Source organism: Temnothorax curvispinosus, unplaced genomic scaffold (genome assembly GCF_003070985.1).
Source record: "Temnothorax curvispinosus isolate PA1 unplaced genomic scaffold, ASM307098v1 QBEX01011549.1, whole genome shotgun sequence".
In the NCBI taxonomy this organism is placed as follows: domain Eukaryota; kingdom Metazoa; phylum Arthropoda; class Insecta; order Hymenoptera; family Formicidae; genus Temnothorax; species Temnothorax curvispinosus.
Genome location: NW_020221329.1, coordinates 11,326 through 27,887, shown reverse-complemented (window position 1 = coordinate 27,887; position 16,562 = coordinate 11,326). Strand labels below are relative to the sequence as shown.

The following is a 16,562-nucleotide window of genomic DNA, read 5'->3' as shown; positions in this document are numbered from 1 at the left end:
TTGTGGTGGCAATCGACCGGTACATACACGATTTTGATATTTGTTTTTTTTTTCTTTCGTGGCGTACACAGCACGCGCTGTGCCGTTGCATGTACAGACGGCGTCATTAATGCTTTCCTAGCTGTGTTCTGGGGATTTCCATAGTGCACGTTACATGTACTATGCCTTCAGGTGGAAAGCATTAATGACGCCGTCTGTACGTAGTTTTTGTTTTATTTAATACACTTTTGTAGTCACTTTTTAGACGTTTAAAACGTATTCAATATAAAAACACATAAAGCGTTTTTAAGTTACACCCAAAACAAAAAACACTAAAATTGAGTTAAAATAAAACACTTATTAATCGAAAAAGCGTTTAAAGTAATAAACGCTTAATCAACTTATAGAAAATGTACTTTTTAAGAGTTTTATTTAACTTATACATTACTTTATTTTGAAAATTTGACAACACATAATTTTTATAAAGCTTTAATTTATCCAAGAAACCGCTCATGATTAATTAATGAATAAACCTTGTATTTCTAATTTTGAAATCAGAAAGAGGGTGCAATGTACGGCAATGTACGTGCGCTGGCCTTTAATCAACAGTAGAACAGTCACCACGGCGCGGCGTCAGCCGCAAGGCGTCATGGGTCCGCCTCCCAGCAACAGCCCAACACCTCGCCACGTCCTGTCCCTGTGCATAATTGGCCGGTACCGTCGGGTTCAGAGCCATCGTCGCATCACCATCCGCCGATGCATTCACCTTTGCGGTTTCAGCCATATTGCCAGGAGGAGTCGAGGTCGAGGGACGCCCAACAACGGCAGTTGTCTCGCCGCCCTCGCCGGCGCGCACGAAAAATGGAGACGCCGAGGAGGTGCCCCCGCCCCCCGCTCCCAATGACCGCGACGAGGGCACGAACGGTGGAGTGAACGGCTGCTGCTGCTGTGTTATAAATTGCAGCCGCTGTTCGAACACGCTCATTTGCTGTATCAGCATTGTCTGCCTGTTCTTCACCTGTGTGATCCGCATCTCCAGTGTGTGGAAATATTAAATTATTGACATTAACAATATTTTGTCGATTGTTTGAAAAAAGGCACTTTATGTGTTTTTATTGAATACGTTTCTAAATGTTTAAAAAATGACTACAAAAAAGTGTATTAAATAAAACACTTGGATTTGCAGTGTAGTTCCAGGTACAATTTCACTGAAATCTTCAATTTGTTGCTCGTTAATGAGATTTCGTTCTGGTAATTGTGAAATTTTATATACAAATGAGATGTCTAGTTCAGACACGTTGTCCAAGACTTCGTTGCTACTCAATTCCACTTTCGCACTAATATCTGTGTCGAATATTTCAACCATCACATCAGTGCAGTTTTTTGTATTTTGAGACATCATTTTTCGATGATAAAATTGCGTTTTTCATGACTTTAAGGTCAGATTTCTCCTCTTAGGAGAAAGAGGTTATTTTCTTTTAATAATTGCTTTCTTTTTTGTTTCCATCGCAGCTAGGGGAGACCGGGGCTAGTTGGTACATGGGGCAGGTAGGTAAAGTTGACCGTAAGAAACGGTAGCTTCACAGAGCCTTTCCATATAAGTCATGCCGTATAATTTTATTTTTTACATTACTAATACAGTTTTCGCAAATATAAGGCACTAGTCTACCAGAAAAACTTTTCATAATAGACAACGGCTGGGCCAGTACTGTCGGTCAGTATTGGGCCAAAGTTATCATCCGGCGCTGCGGCAGTACCGCGCTAGTAATGTTGCCAGTACAGCGCCAGTACCTAAACTACCACAACCCAGTACTGGCCCAATACTGGGCCGATTGTAAAACCCTGTATGGGAAAGATCAAGGGAAGTAGTAGAACTCACTTTTCGGTTACAGAATATGCATTTGTCTACGCCTTCCGCACATTCAGAGCAGCATATGATGCATCTGCATAGCAGAAACACGGTATCGATTCTTTTAGCATGACAATAATCGCAAAGATTTATAATAATTTCTTTATCGCTAGATGACGTGGCTGTTTCTGTATACTCTCAATGACAATACTTTGAGAGCTCAGCGTACTTTGAGAGCTTCCGGCAATTATTGCAAAGTGACAAAAGATAATATTGCATAAAAAATATAGTATTTTCGCAAAAACATTGCGATAATATTTCAATTAGTTATTTTAGACTGAGTAGGCTATTTTCACAAACAGAAAAAATTTTTAGTTTTGTATACTGATATTGGCAGCTATATATCGGTCTGCTATATAAGACACTAATCTTTTACATATTCTACATTTTGCCTTATAATTTGTAAAATTTTCAAAATTTTGTCGTTGGTCGTCAGGTACATCGTAATTTTTATCGAAAATGTTGTGGTTACATAAGTGTATTCTATATGTTGTTGGAATCTTTTTTGATTTTAAGGATATCGGCATCATTACTGTCACGCGTATATTAAGTTTTTTTTTCCAAAATATGATAACTGTGCAAAACTGCCGTACGAGGCAGTAATCATAATATTTATTTTCATGATGTTTAATTTTTGAAGAGTATAGGTATAATACTCCCGCGATCTATTAATGTATGTTACATTTTTTTTCACTTTTTATATAAATTTTATCAAAACCAATTTTGTTTAAGTTTATCCGCTTTAGGTCTACTATTGGAAATTCCGTAGGTCTTTAGACGTCTATTGTTACGTCATCCTCATCATCTGGTTTATTTTGCTTGGTGCTATAACATATACTCTATGCTTGCTTTACCAAATTAGAAACGATTTTAGTAAATATGCAGTATAACGGCAACTTCTCCGATTTGTTTGAATTTTATCGGAAGGAAGTGACAGTGACGGTGAAGTTTAACCGTCAAGACGGTTGCCCGCGTTGCCCTCGTGGTCCCAAGGCTCGTACCTTCCCCGCTCCTTGCATATTGTCCACCTCCTTTTTCTCGTTCGTATTTGCCCTAATGCATTTTCCAATTTCTTAATTGACATTTCATATTTTAAAGAAAGAATTTTTTAAGACGACTTGACTGGACAAATTTATTAATTACAAAAACGACGTTTCGACCATTATTCCGTATCTTTTTGCATATTCACCGTATCACCGTATTTCTTAATGAAAAACATCAGCTATTTCTTTTTTTATAGTGTTTTTTACTGTGTAGCACTTTTTATTTAGACAAATTAAAATCGTGCCCATTTGAAAGACGGTGTCTGCTTACTACTGATTGACTATTCTCGTGTTTTTAAATATCTAAACGAAGTTTATTAATATGCGATTTTAAGTGTCTCTTGGTTTGTCTTATGAAAGAGGCATTGCAATAGTTGCAATTGATCTTATACACAATTTCAGTTTTCCTAACATTATCAAGCACATCGTTTCCTCTTTTTATAATAAAATCGAGTTTTTTCAGAACAGTGTAAAGGACGTTGAAATTAATGCCTCGCAAAATACGACAAATATTCTGGATATGGCCCTTGACGTAAGGGATTTTAAAGTATTTTTTAATGTCGTGGAAATTATCGGTGGCATTATTAGTATCGAATTTTATATTTCATTACCTTATATAGGGTGTGTGAAGTTGACACCCCTACTTTAAAATTTGATAGTTCTGATTAGAGTTTCAGCTTCTTTTCGAAGAGTATAAGAGTATTTATGTTTATTGTACACGACCCGTATAAATCGTGGGCTATGGCGGTGAAGAAAACACTGAGTTTGAATTGTTGACAAAATATAATAAGATATATTTAGAGAATATAGCAGAGTAATTTCAAAACATATTCATAAGCTAGTATGGCAAAAGTCAATAATCACATAAATCATACAATAATACAATTCACATTGTAATAATCCGTTCAATGAAAGGAATGTAAACATTAGTTGAACGTATGGTTTCCGTTTGAAACTTGAGACGTAAAATAATAATATATATTACAAAGTAATTTCAAAGAAAGAATTAATATTTGTATGAGAGCTTTGAATATATCTTTAAATCGTTTTAATTACTGAAAAGACCATTGGACATGACAAAACATAATACCATAATCAATAAGTAATCAAAAAATAATCATACACATATTAGAACAATAATTCATAAGTGGAATAATGCGTTGAATGATAATCCATACTAAGGAATAGAATATCTTAGATTCTTAGATCAAGGAAATATAAATATACAAGAAGAAAAGTATCATCAAAGATGACCTTAAATACTTTTCTTATGAATAGTAAATGGAATTTATTTCGTGAAATTAAGAAAGAAATTTAAACTTTATATTAAACACATTAATCCAGCATTAATTCGTGAAAACGTAAAGAAAATTATAAAGTATTTCGCATAAATCGATGTATAATACAGAGAAAGAATGTAATTATGTATCGCACCTTTAATTACAATTTCTGAGTAAATGAGCGTTGAATTCTCTCTGACGAATCTTGTTTAGAATAATTGAAACCTATTAGAAGTTAGCCCCCCACTTTTAGAATTAACATATTTTCACGGTTGTGCTGAATTGTGCTAGGTTTGTGCTATATTGTGCTCGAATATTATAACCATAATATGAAAAATACAAAAGAAAATTTTAAAAAACGAATTTTTAGGTCAGCCCCCCACTTTTCGTTTTTTTCAATTTTTTCGATTGTGCTGAGTTGTGCTAACATTGTGCTAAAATATTATTTTAAAAAAATAATAACAGAAAGAGTTATGATAAAAAAATAAATTATATCCAAAAATGATTTTTTTATCGATTTTTATCTTTTTTTATTATTTTTTTAAAATAATATTTTAGCACAATGTTAGCACAACTTAGCACAACTCAGCACAATCGAAAAAATTGAAAAAAAAACGAAAAGTAGGGGGTTGACCTAAAAATTATTTTTTTTTTTATTTTTTCGTATTTTTCATATTATGGTTATAATATTCGAGCACAATATAGCACAAACCTAGCATAATTTAGCACAACTTCCGGTTTTTTAGGAACAACAATGTAAAGAGCACTTTACTCTTGAACGCTCAAATTTTATAATTCAGATTTGTAATAATCTAGTGGTGAGTGTAATATTAATTACCTAAGACCTCTCTTTGTCATGCACTTATTGCATGCATATAAGCCGTTCCACCGCGACAAGGTGGAGGTCATTGGAACAGTTTATTTTTTTTTTTGTTTTGTTTTGTTTTGTTTTGTTTTGTTTTGTTTTGTTTTGTGTTTTAAATTTTTTGTTTAATTTTTAAAATATTTTTTTATGCCATTTAAAATTATAATTAAGAAATTTATTATCTAAATGTAAAATAAAATGTATTTTAAATATCTAAATGTAAAAAAAGAACATTTTAATATCTGAATATATAATAAAAACGTATTTTAATATCTAAAAGTTAAGTAAAACGTATAATATAAAACCAACAGTTTCTGATATTTCGTACTTTACTATTTTTGTTTATTATTGTTTTGTTTATTAATTTCTCTCTCTATAATTTTGAAAGTGTTATGCTCGTTTTTAACTTTTATAACTCTGCTTTTTAATGTATTTTTATGTATAAACAAAGTACTGGATTTACAGTAGTATCTTCAGTGACAAATTGACATTTTTTTAATAAATCGTCAAAGAGAATCCATTTTGTCCATAGGAAGTGTAAGCTGAATAATGTCCAATCAAGTTTATGTTGCGTCCTTCTCTGTAATGTATAATGCCAATTAAGGAAAATGATGCGTTATCAAGTATAAGAATTTTCGGAAAAGTTCTAATCGCTACTTCGACGTTTTTGTCGAAGATACATTCAATTAACAAATGCGAATGATAATTTACCCTTAACTCTACATTTTCTTTACATTGTTTGCATTCTTTATAATTATTTGTTGTATTATTTTGAATTGCCTGAGCAATAGCATTATATGTAATTGTTCCATGTAATTGAATGATTTCGAAGTCAAGATTAATAAGAATCAAGTTTTTAGCCGTTATTTTTGTACAATTAATACATTCCATTTGTATTGTGCAACTTGGCTGTTCATTTAAAAGATAGTCGCACAAATTGCACACATTTGATTCTGCGTCTATTGTTATAACACCAAACTCATTTTTTTTTACAAAACATTCAATTTTGCGTAATATTGTTGCGCGTTGTTTATAAATAGATTTGAGCGGACCTTTATCGATAAAATTTTTAATGAATTGAAACATATCCACTGTAGCGTTTTTTATAAAATCATAAAATACTGGATGTTTACATGCAGCGGCAAATGACTGGACAATACTGTTGAATCCACATGTGTTTAGCACTATGAGTCTATTTTTTCCATCTTTAAATGATTCACAAAGATTTCCATTTTGCAACATGGCAATATCAATCTTTTTTCTTTTACAAACTCCTGTAAAGTCAGGTCGTGGTTGCAGATACGTTCTTTTACCTGTTTTTCTCTCATTTTTGTTTCGCCAATTATGTTCAATATTTAAATCAGAATATTCATTCTCTGAGCTTTCATTGATTATGGATTGTTCACTTAAATCGCATTTGTCATTTTCTTTTTTATTAGTATTTATAATTTCTAATGTTTGTGGAGTTTCGATACAATTTATATTAGTAGCATCTTTGTTCTTTAGATTGTCGTTTGTTGTGTGTGTGACTTCGGTATCTATGTATGTCAGATTTTGTTGTGGATGAGGTTGTAGTGAATCCGGTACAATATCTAAATCTATTTCTTTTTTTTTAATTTTATTTTCTAGTTTATTTTTTTCGGAGACACTTTCAGGTATTTGTTCCGCTACTGCGAGTTTTGCATGACCAGAAAATGATTGTAGATGTAAAGTAATAAATTTATCGACGCGCATCGGACGTGAAATATTTTTTAAAAGTCGGTGTTTGCAGTCATTGAATTCAGCCTCTACTGCAGAAGATGTTGCAGTTAGAGACCCATAAGTAAAAATAGGCAACATCACGTTCAAATATAATGGAAAATAAAATAATAAAGATATTATTTGTTTCCCTATTCCTATCGAATAATACGGATTTACATTACATCCCGGATTGTTTATAGCATTATCTTTAGCTATTTTTATACATTCAGCAGAGAATGTTGTTAACCATGTACTAATATTAGATTTGCTCTGAATCATTTCTTCTGTTTCTGTATCAAATGCATCAAAATCAACTGTATATTTTGTTGAATCTTTTTCATTGTCAATAATTTCGCATGAAACAGTATTCTGCGTAATAACTGCGTGTAATATTTTAAAGCAGTGTTCTGCATAAGACGGAATATTATCTTTCGTATTGCCATACATTTCACTATTTGCAAGAATAATTGCTACTTCTTGAAATTCTAAAAAATCTGTTATTTTTGTTAAAAATGCCATAATCGTAATATAAAATAAACGGGCTTGAGGATGAATAACTTTTAATTCTTTCCATCTTGAGATCATGTGGATAAAATGTGATACATCTAAGCGCAAAAATGTAGGTGGTAGATTTTTTGATTTTTCATTCAAGCTCATGAAACATTGAGACAAATAGTCTTGTAAATTTTTACATTGACAAAATGCTCTGACAATAGCGCCTATTAAAGCTTTATCAAAATCACAAATTACTTGTTTCGGCAATGGAAAATTTGGTTTGTGTTTCATGCCAATTCGTATGATCTCTATCAACCAAAAATGTATAGTGTTTGTATTTTGAGATGCGCTCAACATTTAAAACACCGGCATGGATGTATTAGTTTTTGTAACGATTTGATACAGATAAATATGGGATGATAGTTCACCTGACGGTTGTTTTAATTTTTTTACTAAAGATCCTGTTCCGTCTATGCAGATATATTCTGAATTTTGCACAAAAATAGCTGTTTGTTCTGGTGTCCAGTAGTGTATATAAAATGGATCTAATCCAATGCCATGTATTTGTCCTGCAAATCGATTGTATTTCATACTCTGTAAATTCTGAAGTGGATCAGAAGAAATAAGCGCTAGATTGATTTTTTCACGTTCCTGTTTTGCTTTTGAGAGTATTTGATTCTTAGGTAAATGCGCGGGTTCTGGATCACCAAATTCCATTATTTTATTTGCTTCATTTTGACGCCAAATGCATGGTAAAATATTTTTTTCTAACATTTTATTTGAAATTTCTATTCTTCGATTTCCTTTTAAGTGTCGCTTTTTTTGTGTTTTACGGAAAAATCAAAATTTTTGAGAATACATTCCATAACAACATCTTTTGCTGGTTCCGGTTTATTTGCAACCATTCCCGAAAAGCTACAATTACATTCCGAACAATTAGCAACGATCTTTAAAAAAATTCCAGACTCGGTCATTTTACATCGTTTGAACGATAAAGCACATGGTATACGTATTTGCTGCCACAATTGTTCAAATAAAACGTCAGTCTAGATTTTTCGAAATAATACATTATAAGTTCTTTCCGATAGTTTTTTATCAATTCTACTTCTTAAGGACCCATTGCTATCCATATTTTAAATGGCAAAATCAATTGTAATTCAATTCTTTCATTATTACAAGAGTCATCTAAAGTACTTTCCGAAACATTTAACATAGACGTTGAAAGTTTTTCAATACCGTGATAATTCAGAAATTTATTCCAAAGAGCATATTTATCTTCCAGTAAAATAGTATAAATGTACTTTGGCGACAATTTTTTCCCTGTTTTATTTGAAAAATCATTACTAATATTTGTACACCCAAAAAAAAATATTCTGCCGATAAGTGGGGAATTCCTCTTAGCAGTTCCTCTAAGCAAAAAATCTTACATGAAGAATATCCTTCTTTAAGTAATACGTATTACTTTATACATGAGTGGATGCATGAGTAAGCTATAATCAAGAGTAAATTCCTCTACAGTAAATTCTACTATTAGCCTCTTAAAATAAGAGGATATGCTAGATATTTGCGGCGCGCGCGTTAAAGTTAAAAGACGATCGTCTTATTAGCTACGCGATGCGTACGCTACCACACGAGACGCCCGTGTAGAAAGTTCAGCCCCTTGCACAATGCCAGGCAACAGGCAATAGGAACAGGAAATAATAAAAAATCGTTAATTACAACCTAAAATATTCGAATGTTATGATTTGTTGGCAACAGGCAATAAACACATAATTTCCAACGTGACGGAAACTCCTGTGTCTATTGCCTGTGTCACTGTTTATTCTGCATTTATACATTGATTTCTGATTTTTATTCCCTGTTCTTTTTGCCTGTTGCCTGGTATTGTGCAAGGGGCTTTATTAAGAATGGCCTTATATAACATAAGTCCTCGATCATTAGTTATATATTAGGGATGCCATAAGAAAGATTTCCTTATTTTAACCTGATGAGGTCCCTATCATTATTTATTAGGGATTCCATAAGAAAGGTTTTCTTATTTTTATCTAATAAGGTCCTTGTAAGGATTTGATAAGGATGTTTTAACTTCATAAATACTTATTTATTAGGGCTAACCGGATAAGGTCCCGATCATTATTTATTAGGGATGCCATATTTTCTTATTTTTGTCTATTGAGGCCCTTGTAAGGATTTGATAAGAATGTTTTAACGTTTTAACTTTATAAACATACTATTTTCATAAATATATTTACGAACACAAAATTTCATAATAAGCCGGCACTGGTTTCTGACATTCACCCGACATTAAGAAATATTATATCATATATCTTATATCCAATTCAAAATTTTATTACTCTTTTTAAACTGAATTTGTTTATTAAGATGATTTTTGGAAAATTATATATTTGCGCTGGTTATGTAGACAATATATAACACTTACATCAAATTAAGAAGTGGTCTACCATGTAAGGCAGTTGGCTCACGATCCAGAGGTCTCGAGTTCGATCCCACCAAGGTAAGTGTATTTTTCCAATACAAGAAAATATTTATAATCATAGACTACATCTTAAGAAACAAATTTAGTTATAAAATAGTAATAAAATTTCAAAATAAATAATTTTTTTTATTTATTTCGGGTGAATATCGGAAATCAATGTCCTTTAATATTAAGAGAACTGCACAATCTTGAATCTAGAGTCTCATGATTAGAGGATATTCCTCTACAGTTTAAAACATCTTCTTATTAGTAAGGCCCTATTTCAGAGGAAAATCCTCTAGCATGAACCAGGAACCGCTAAACTGCAGAATATTTTTTTTTGGGTGTATATATCTCTGAACTTGGCACAACAGGCTTTCCGAAAGAGTTCGAAAGAATCTTATACTTTTCTGTCAAAATTATATCTAAAAGTTCCGATGCGTGTTGAGCCATATTCATAAAATAATAGATTAATATGACAAAAAACAAGAGATCTCGCGCTTGAAAGAGCTATTCGCAGCGTTATGCCCAAAATTGTGTCTCTTGATATATCTCGCGTAAGAACGGAGAAACAAAAACCTATCGCTTACTGTCCGCGCGTTCAACTATTATACCCAGAGACCGGATCGCGGTGCCGCTTTTTCCACTCCAAGCACGTGCTAGCGGCCGAGCGCCGTCGAAGAAGTCTAGAGTGGGGACTAGTAAGGAATAGCCGGGCTATAGACTTCTATCCCCACTAAGCGATCAGAAGAAAGAGAGAGGACCATCGCCACGGCTATGTCTGCACCGTAGGTTTTCCGACGCGTGCTCTTACGGCAGGGGCCGGATTATTTTTAAGTTAGCTCCCCACTTTTCGTTTTTTTCAATTTTTTTAATTGTGCTGAGTTGTGCTAACATTGTGCTAAAATATTATTTAAAAAAAATAATAACAAAAAAAGTTACGATAAAAAAATCATTTTTGGATATAATTTATTTTTTTATCATAACTCTTTCTGTTATTATTTTTTTTAAATAATATTTTAGCACAATGTTAGCACAACTTAGCACAACTCAGCACAATCGAAAAAATTGAAAAAAACGAAAAGTGGGGGCTGACCTAAAAATCCGTTTTTTTTTTAAATTTTTTTTCGTATTTTTCATATTATGGTTATAATATTCGAGCACAATATAGCACAAACCTAGCACAATTCAGCACAACCGTGAAAATATATTAATTCTAAAAGTGGGGGGGCTAACTTCTAATAAGTATAATTGAAGCAATGTAAATCTTATCTCGAACAATTGACGCATTATAATTCGTATTGATTAACAAATGAACCTCATTGCAAATATGTATCAAGAAATGTGAGAAATTAATTGCCAAAGAAAATAGAATTAAACGTATCGCAAGCTTGCATAAATTACAATATTTGGCCAAAAGAGAAGATAATCCAGATGAATAATTTAAATTGGTTGCAACCCGAAAACAAGAACTTGAGTACTCAAGTGAGATGAACGATTATTGTTCCCGTCAACAAAATGCTTCGCTGAGTGCGGAAGCCTTTCATATATGTCCTTTACTGAACGGTAGATCTCTCGAGATTTCTGGAATCAATGATCGTAACCGATACTGTTTATGAGGATCAATGATTCTTATTCAGAAATCTAAGAGTTACCTGTATACTGATGTTTACCGTGTGTGGATGCACTTCTAAAAGAGATCTTAACGAACTATGCCCATAATAGTCGTTCCCCTTTCGTCTCTCCAGAATGTGCCGTCATCATCAAGAATTGTTCCCTTTTCGTCTCTCCAAAATATGCCGTCCTCATCAATAAACAGCGTAATGGCGTCGATCTCTCGTACATCCGAGAATAAGACTGAGCCTATAGTTCTGCCGTGTGCAAATTATAGTTTTTCGAACTCTCTCGTACTTCCTTTCTTACAGAGAGTATCACAATTCGAAGTTCAGAAAGATTTGTATTACAATATCACTGCGTAATCAATTATACGGCAGAAGGCCAGAAACGTGTCGTGACTGAACGACCAACAAGAAACGAATAACGCCGGTCGCTAGGGCCGCAAGCTGGTGCATGCACGCGTGCTTTGTTCTTCACGCGGCAATCACACGAATTGAATACCGTTACACCGCGCCGTTAGCGCCTTACGCTATACAAATTTTCTAGAGGAACTAGGTCCGCCAACGGAAGTGAGTTTACAAAATCGCTAGTACTTTTTATGAAATGCCATAAATGGCAACATTCACCCTTCTCTCCTCAATATCTCATCGCGTTTCAAACATTTATAAAGAGTTCCGGCGATTAACACTATGAAAAAGGTAATTAAAAAATGGGGTGCTAACTTTACACCCAACTTTAAAACCGAATAGTTTTGAATAGCTCATCTGAAGAATTTTGACGACTAGAGTTCCTGATAAAAAAAATTTTTTTGATTTTTTTAATAAAAATATATACATATATATAAAGGCACACATATTATATGTCATCGGTTGAAGTTCGGCCGAAACGGTCGTTTATTATAAGTTTTAATACGATATCATAACACGCGATTTGGCGTAAAAACGTGAGCTTTCGTTACGGCAGAGAGAGAGAGAGAGAGAGAGAGAGAGAGAGAGAGAGAGAGAAATCTTGAGATTCTCCGTGTACATAGATTTTTACGTAAATTTAACATTGTAATGACTTAACGCATTTTTATTTTTCGATATCCTCTTTCTATATTTGTAAAAGGTGTACAAAAGAATGGTGCACGCTGCGGAAAGAACAGTATTGCTGAAGTATCTAAAAATTTAGCTAGATACAGATTCGAAAATAATTTTGTTGCATCATCAAAATAATTATGTAAAGCAATCAAACTGATTACGAAAATATCAAAATTTTTTACAGCAATATTATCATACTTCAGCGACCTACTATAATTATTTTAATGGTGCAACAAAATTATTTTCAGACTGTATCTAGTTAAATTTTTAGATACTTCAGTAAAATTGTTCTTTCCGTATGTGTAGATTAAGGGCGTGCATTTCCATGATGCGTGAATAAGAAACTCTGCAAGTCTCTGGCTTTCGTTTGCGCTTCACAAAACCGAATGTTGTACCCGTACTATCATTATCAATCATTTCTGCGTGGTCGACGTTACTTTGTACATGAGCGTGAATAAATTGCACACATGTTATCTTTTTTAATCCTAGGTATACACAGTCTTATTTTGTTTATACACTTATACACTGTGGGTCTCTGAGACCCCATCCACATTTGCCATCGCAACTTCAGCAAAAATAAATTTTAGTTTATTTATTTATTTTTTTCCAATCGATCGAGAATCGATCAAGGAATAGGCCCATAATGTATGAAAGTCGATAGAATTAAAGAGTTCCGAAATATACGAGTAAAAAGAAAAGAATACATGGGACAAAAGTTTCTAGGAACGCGAAAAATGGAAGCTGGACTGGGGTCTCGGAGACTTCACTGTGCATACCTAGGGTTAATAAGCAGCACTGTGCTGTTGCATAGCAAGAAAGAAATCGATATAATTCATATTTTTATTTAAAAAACCGTATATATGCAGTACACGGAAAGAACGGTTTTGCTGAAGTATCTAAAAATTTAGCTAGATACAGATCTGAAAACAATTTTGTTGGTTTATCAAAATAATTATGTAGAACTTAAACTGATTCCTAAAATGTCAAAATTTTTTACAGAATCATATTTCAGCGACTTACTATAATTATTTTAATGGTGTAACAAAATTTATTTTTAGATCTGTATATCTAGCTAAATTTTTAGATATTTCAGCAAAACCGTTCTTTCCGTGCACATATTTTTATTAGAGTTTAAATATTGATAATATATATCACTAATGTAAAATGTATATAAAAGAAGCCAGTTGTTGCCATTTGTACACGCATTAATCTAATAATTTCTTCGTCTGAACGTTGTTGGAATATTATCGAATTATTAGAGAATCTTAATATCTTGAGTTCGACTGATCGAGATTCAGCGGAAAGGCAAATATGTATAATATATAAGAAGCTTGAAGAAGTCAGGATGTCTCTACTGAGATTACTCGGAAAAGGAACAGACAGTATTTGAACATTTAGAAAGAGAAAGTTACGACAAATGGATTAACAACGCGTAATGAGTCAATATTTATTTTAACTGGCTCAGAAGATTAGTGTGATTATGGCATTTAAAATTATCATGTGAACGTTATTTACGTTATTACCTTATATATTACTTTTTATGAATCGTGGCAGAAAGGACAAAATGTTTATGGACACATAGTTGTCTTATGTGTTGGCGCCGAACGACCGACGACACATATAGTTCGCCAAGTTTCGGCGGATTGCACTGATCCCGTTTTGTGGAGGTCACTGGTAGGCGAGAACCGGTCGTCTCAGTCCCATTCTACAACTGCACGTGATTTCGACGTTCGTTCTGACCATTTCCGTGTTTGCCTTATACCTTACACCGACGGTGTTGGAGAAGAAATGTCGATCATCGAAGATGTTTCTTGAGGATCCAAACAACGCACTGATGCTTCTGGAACTGAATATGCAACTGGCATCGCCACTCTTCGGGCAGTCACCGATCGCTCTACAACGCAAATTAGATGAGAGAATGAATTCAAGCGAATTCATGGGTATTTTAACCCCCATTGCTGCGCAGAGTCAACGTGGAGCTGCTTAATCGAAACCTCTGGCAGCAATTCTACGAGAATAATACAGAAATGATAATTATCAAGAACGGTCGGCGCATGTTCCCGTCCGTTTAGATAAACGTAAGCGGTTCGGAGAAACGTGAGAATTATTATGTCCTCATGGAGATAGCACCGGTCTCCGATCGCCGCCACAAGTACTGTGGATACCAGAACGGGGGCAAGAACAGCAATATGGGTGGCTGGAGTTTTGCGGAGCCGGCAGAGCCACAGCCCTTCGGCTATAGGATTTATAAGCATCCCGAGAGTCCGGCAACAGGGAGCCACTGGATGGAAAATCCGATCAGCTTCAATAAATTGAAGCTCACGAACAACATTAACGACCCTAATAATAACGTGGTATTAACATCGATGCACAAATACGTTCCTAGGATCTGGATAGTCCGTTGCTTCGATGCGAAGAACTACAACGAGCTCTTTACTCATCCAACCGCGTTGTTCGCTTTCAAGGAGACGGAATTTATCACGGTGACGGCATACCAAAACGAGAACATCACGAAGTTGAAGATCAATAACAATCTATTCGCGAAGGGTTTTCGCGAGATGGGTCAGTCACGGTTCAAGCGAAAGCATCATTCGATCAATCATCAGGCCCAATCGGATTCCAGTCCCGACGAAGGGGTCTCATTAACCTACGATTCCGAATCGAATCAGCCGAACGAGCCCTCCTTAAGGGTTCCAAGCCCATTAAAGCATCCGATTATCTTTTACTTTAGCCGGGGAGTCGAAGTTGGCCGGCCTTGCAACGTGGGAAAAGCGGACGCGAATCCCGCCACCGTTGCGAGTCGATCCCCGGCGCCGGGCATGCTTGACACGCAGTGCCCGTGCACTGCGTTTGACACAGATGGATATCCATTCACGAAATAACTTATTACTATTTATTTCTATTTTAATTTGATACGGCTACTGGAGGCAAGTCTCGTCGAGACCGTGGACATGTTCGGACGTGTTTTGTCCTGAATAATTTTTGAAGATTGGTGATGCAATCAGCGCCGAGTTTGGATTGAATCTTTCGAGTCTGTATTTATTATTTTCGACTTGTTCTTGGCCGTTTTGTGATCCTGAGGAGGATTATGTGCCATAAAATTTACAAAGAAGAAAAAGAAGAAGAAAAAGGCTATTGGGGGCCACGGCTACTCGTGGCATGAGTCTCATGCGTCAAGAGGCGTAATCGTTTCCATACCCGATAACTAGCGCCTACTCTCAAGGAGCCAGCGACGCAGCACTGGGTGTCTCCGCACTAACCGAGTCATCAATCTCGCATCGTGCGTGCAGTGCCCGGACCATCAGAGAACCCGGGCGTGAAGATTCATTCTTCACTTCTTCATATTTACTGCGTGTTGGGGAGCAAACGGATTGACAGCCGAGAGCTTCCCAGATAACCGTGCCCTTCCTTAGCTCCACAACTCACCAACGGTACTTGGGCCCGTATTACTACAGGCTTTTAGAGGAGCAGTCAGATCGCCATAGACGCTTGGTTACTGCAGAACGCGCTGGCCAGCCGACATCAGATCTTGCGACCGAGCCGTACTGAATCGAAACAGCTCCATTGCAGCGATCCAGCGAGACCACTGGCAGGTGGGCGCATGACTTGACTAGGAGAGGCTATATGATCGCATCATCAGACCAGTAAACTGACTCTGACCCCAGGCCCAAAGAGACTCGTGCAGAGAATCAAGGGCCTAAGACAGCCTGACTTCTCCGATACAATACGACAGTGCTCGCACCAGCGTAGTTTTCAGGTCACTTGAATCTTCGGATTCGCCACTTTTTTCGTATTCCTTTCTGCTACGATTTACAAAAGGTAGTAGTCTTGCCACTGTTCGCAACGCGGACGAGAGCGAGGCCGCCGTGGCCAGCGTGATTACGGTAGTAGGTCCGATTAAGAAAACGAGTACGTGTATACGCGATCGCGTACTTAAGGGGATCCTATAGTGGAAGTAATTACCGACATTTAGTTAAAAGCAAACCACTTTTAATTAGCTTTACGGAATTGCAAAATCTTTGTACAGAATTAAAGTACGCACAAAAATGTAGGGGGCTAGTGTCGGTTTTACATCAAAA

The 16,562-nt window shown here is 35.2% G+C and overlaps 1 pseudogene; it reads left to right on the top strand.

Moving 5' to 3' along the window:
• Positions 1-1,518: 1,518 nt before the first annotated feature.
• Positions 1,519-15,365, top strand: LOC112461652 (annotated as a pseudogene).
• The last annotated feature ends 1,197 nt before the right edge of the window (positions 15,366-16,562 follow it).